Raw genomic sequence first — 4,963 nt, 5'->3', positions numbered from 1 at the left:
TCACATTTCTAGATTTTTTATATCAACGTCCATCTGCTATTGAAATGGCCAGTAATTATTGGTCAATAAGGGTGTTGTGGCCAGGGTGGATGGAGGCCGTAAACACACGTCTTTCAAACCAGAGAGCCTTGTTCGATCCCCAGTGTTTCCAAAGTCTACATTTCAACCATAAGCCACATTTAACCTTTTTGTTATTTAAGCCTAACCCAAACCATAACCCTAACATTAAAGGTACATTCAGCGATGTTTTTGTCTTAAAATAAGTGTTAAATGGCTCTACATTCTGACAGCAATCACTGAAATAGAGTGTTTGGTCAGTGACTTGAAACCCCCAGCCCTCCGCTGTCCTCTGTCTCTCTCCTGTAGTCCTCCTGCATGCAGGGTGGACGTATCTCTGTATCTCTGTAAGTGACGGATGGCGGCGTTAGATTCGGGGTGCGTTGAATTCGGGGTGAAAAAATACATAATAGTCCTTATAGGCATCGCGATCTGACCTTCCGTTAACAAGAAAACTTTTCTCTGATTGGATAGTTTGAGGTCGGCACCAATTTTTATCCAATCAGTGAAAGGTTGACATTTTCTGGGAAACGGAAGGTCGGATCGTGATGCCTATAAAGGACTATATGTATTTTTTAGAGGACAGGAGATACGTCCGCCCTGCATGCAGGACTACAGGAGGGAGATAGAGGACAGCGGGGGGTTGGGGGTTTTTCCACTCACTGACCAAACACTCTATTTCAGTGATTGCTGTCAGAATATAGAGCCATTTAACACTTATTTTAACACAAAAACATTGCTGAATGTACCTTTAACTGAGTGGTTTCCCTTGCCTTAACATAAACAAAGTTGTTAAAGTTGTTTTATTTGTGTTTAACATGAGAAAGACAGCGAGGTTTTCAAATTCGCTTTGTTTCAAATTGATGTTGAGATTGGTTGCAGAAATGTAACATGCAGACGTTTTGTTTCAAATATATGTTGAGAATGTGCGTATCTGTGCTATTTCAGAAACGTACAATGCTAACAACATTCTATGCTGGCGATTGGGTTGCCTCTGCTCCATCTCAGCAACATCAGCAGCTCAGTGGGGAGGAGGAGAGAGGGAATGGGAGGGAGGGAGTCAATTATTCATCCACACCCCCTCCTCTCTTCTCCTCTTCCTCATTTCGTGTGTGTGTGTCTGCTTTCTCAATGGCTGGAATCTCTCTCTTTCTCTCTCTCTCTCTCTCTCACACACACACACACACACACACACATTTTCAACGCTATTCACAGCACAGGAAACAGCGGGAAACTTGACATCTACTGTACCAGCCCAGGTGTCAAACAAGCCCGGATTAGCAACTACTGTATATGGGCAGGGTGAGTGCCCTGGGGCATCAGCTGCGTTGGGGCTAATTTGACTGTCTTTCAGAGGCTGTAGCAGCTTTAAAGCTAGAGCGAAGGTCCTGATATCATATGAAACTAGAAGACCTAAGGCATCCATTGATACCAACCATGACATGCTAGCTTGTCAGGAAGGGGGCTAAATACCGCTCCAAATTTAGACTAAATTTGGCAAGGAAAAAACGGGCATGGCCATATTCAAAGGGGTCCCTTGACCTGTCACCTCAAGATATCTGAATAATAATGGGTTCTAGGGGTACCCACAAGTCTCCCTTTGCAGACATGCCCACGTTATGCTAATCCATTTTATGCTTCCCCCAAAAAACATGCAGTCTTTTTTCATGTATTATAAATGTGTTATTTTTGCCTATTCTGAATTTCTCTGCATATAGGACCCCTAAACAATATTGGAATTGCAGAAATTGAGTGTGACTGGAAAGCTGAGACTTGTAAATTAAATTAGCCCAATTCTATTCATGTGTGATGGTGTTAGTCCACATCATCTACATTGTGTCTTGTGTCTGTTATGTGTGGGTTGAGGCCCTACTTTAACAATACAGTCATGTAAATCTGTGGTATTTATTGCCATAGTAAATTTCACCTTTTACGTGTGTGTGTGTGTGGGGGGGGGGGGCACTTCAAGTCTGGGTCACCCTGGGGTGTCACACTGTGTTAATCCGGCCCTGGTGTCAAATTGATGATGTCATCAGTGATGTCATCAGTGACATCATCACTGAACTATAGCCTTGTGTGTGTGAGTGAACATATTGACATGGCATCCAATGGAGCAAGTTGCGAACCACCTCAGAGAGGTGTCGGAGCTGAAGACAAACAAGACGAACAGAATGGCAGCTCTACAGACTCATCGATCAGAGAAAGGAGACAGAGGGATAAGGAGGAGCGTCTGTCTCTGGTGTTGTGGAGGAGGCCTGTCACAACACTACATTACTTCCTCCTGGAAACCCTCATCCACCTAAAAGAGTTGACATTAAAGCTTTGGAAACGACAAGGCACCGTGTTCTTATTTTTGATGTGTTCTGTCTTCTCGGTTGCCTGCTCCACTGAGGGAACACACCAGACATATGTCACGTACCTGGAGAAGAAGTTCCTATGGTGTGCATACTGGATTGGCCTTGGGATCCTGTCCTCAGTCGGCCTGCACACCTTCCTACTCTATCTGGGTCCTCACATAGCTTCAGTGACCCTGGCAGCATACGAGTGTGGCTCCACAGACTTCCCAGAGCCTCCGTACCCAGAACAGATCACCTGTCCCCAAGGCGGACGGGTGGAGGGCAGCGTCTCCACCTGGTCCATCATGTCCATGGTGCGCCTGGAGGCCTGCATGTGGGGTTTGGGCACGGCCATCGGGGAGCTGCCACCGTATTTCATGGCCAGGGCGGCCCGTCAGTCTGGAGCTGACCCAATGACGAGGACCACGAGGAGTTCAAAAAGACGCTGGAGCAGGCTGAGGGTGCACAGGATGTTATAAATATACAGAGTGGAGCACACCCAAAACAGTTGAAGGGGTGCAGACTAACGAGAACTCAAAGTAATAAAAATAAAGAAAGTCACACACTCAAAAATCCTCCTCTGCTGTGTTTAATACCACAGCACCATGGTTCAGCAGAAGATGCCTTGGTCAGGGTATCTGCACAGGATGTTGTCACAATAGCAAAATTGGGAGTCCAGAATATGGTCCAGAAAGTAGGATTCATTGGGATCTTAGTTTTTGCTTCAATCCCCTATCCTCTGTTTGACCTGGCTGGAATAACCTGTGGTCATTTTCTGGTCCCTCTTCTGGGTCCTTCTTCGGAGCTACACTGATCGGGAAAGCAATTATCAAGATGCACCTACAGCAGGGGTGGGCAACAATGAGAAACCCAGATTGTTGCCGGGGGCCGAACAAATATTGTCATGCTGTAACCCATGGATGGGCAACTTTGATGATAGAGAGGGCCACAAAAAAATTTCCTCGCTACCAGATTTTGCTGAGGGCCGAACGGCGCCAGCGCGAAAAATTTGGGGCATTTGAAGCCAGGTTTAGAGGAATAACTCATTTTAAATGAACAATTGTGATGTCATTATTCAGTCTTAACCACCAATATTTGATCCTTTTCCTCACTCACTCCTATGTCACCACCTGCTCTCCCTGCAGGGCTTGAAATTAACTTTTTTCACCACCTGCCAATATGGCTGCTAGATTTTAAAGTTACCAGCCAATTAGAATTTCCACTAGCCGAAATGTTTTTCTTGAAATAAACCAGAATATGAGTGGGTTAATTTAAGCGTATCAGTAAGTGGCCCGGGATTCTCAAAGCCTGTGTTGAGGGTCACACAAGAACAAAAATGCACTCTTGAAGCTAAATAAATCCAAAACCAACAAGTTAATTATTTAAAATTCTACTTCAATGTAGAACAGTCATTTCTTACACATGAGATTACTTTTAGCCTTTTAGTCATAAATATTATTGAAAGATATTCCATATTCCAGACTGAAATGCTATAACAGAAGAGTATTGCGCAGAATGACACGAACATTTGGACACTTATTCAGCGGGTATATTGCATGTTGCGTTCAAGTGCACTGTAAAAAAAAAAAAAATGCAATTCCATCGCGGGCCGCGAGCGAGAGACCGAGTGGTCTCGCCATCACTTCACCTTTCTTAACAGTTAATACTTTATATTGACAGAATATGCAGAGAAAAAAAGTGTCTCTCGTCATGCACGAGTGCACCCCACAAAGCCCACGAGCCCAGCCCCAGGCGCATAGACTGCGTCAAGTCAGCCAGAATGTAAGTACTGTAGGTCGTCCACTTTAGCTCTTTCAAAATAAAGCCCTCGTTGTAACATTCACATTTTGAGTAGCCTAATGCTTTACAGTTTCACTATTATGTAATCTTAACATCAAAACGTGTATTTTGATACAATGTTTGCTGCTTCGTTTGTTGAAACACCTTTTTCTCCTCCCAACGTGCATCAGTGAGGCTATTTACTTGTTTAAATTACATTAGTTTGAAATGTTTACCCGGAAGTTTCCATTTTCTTTTGGCTGGTGGCTGACACTGGGCAAAGAAGGAAAATCCGCGTTTCAGCCCACGAACCATGCCAAACCGCCAGTGCTTCTCAGAAGTGGGACTGAGTGAACATGTTAGAAAGAAGCAATCTGGAGCACATGGTCAATTTTGAGCAATTTAATAAGGTGCAAGCAGACTAACATTTCGACACAAACTGTGTCTTCTTCAGAGTCAACCCAACTGCACCTGGATAGCCGTGAGAGAAGAAGGGAAAAGGGAGGGGGGAGAGACAGCCTGCAGCGGTGGAGAAACGCGGGTTGAGAGTGCGATCTAAAAGTTTAAAAGGCGATGCTGCTGCTGCTATCCCCTGCTGCTTTCCTGGGTAACAAAAACACATGTACTAGTGGGACTTTTGATGTAAAAAAGGTATAAATAGGACTGGTGCAACTTGGGCAATTTGAGGTCTTGACATCACCAATTCTATGCATAAGTGAAGTGCGTGAGTACACGAGTCACACCATGTACATGTGAGTGTTTCTGCTGCTGTTGGAATGTGTATTTTGGGC

The 4,963-nt window shown here is 44.5% G+C and overlaps 1 pseudogene across 1 annotated transcript; it reads left to right on the top strand.

Annotated features, from left to right (window-relative positions):
- Nucleotides 1-2,155: 2,155 nt before the first annotated feature.
- LOC310773179 (vacuole membrane protein 1 pseudogene) lies at nt 2,156-4,651 on the top strand (annotated as a pseudogene). Its single transcript has 3 exons — nt 2,156-2,854; nt 3,011-3,244; nt 4,627-4,651. The product of its transcript is annotated as a vacuole membrane protein 1 pseudogene (transcript).
- Nucleotides 4,652-4,963: the final 312 nt, after the last annotated feature.

This window comes from Poromitra crassiceps (genome assembly GCF_964638095.1).
Source record: "Poromitra crassiceps genome assembly, chromosome: 3".
NCBI lineage: Eukaryota > Metazoa > Chordata > Actinopteri > Beryciformes > Melamphaidae > Poromitra > Poromitra crassiceps.
This window is presented reverse-complemented; position numbering and strand designations above follow the sequence as displayed.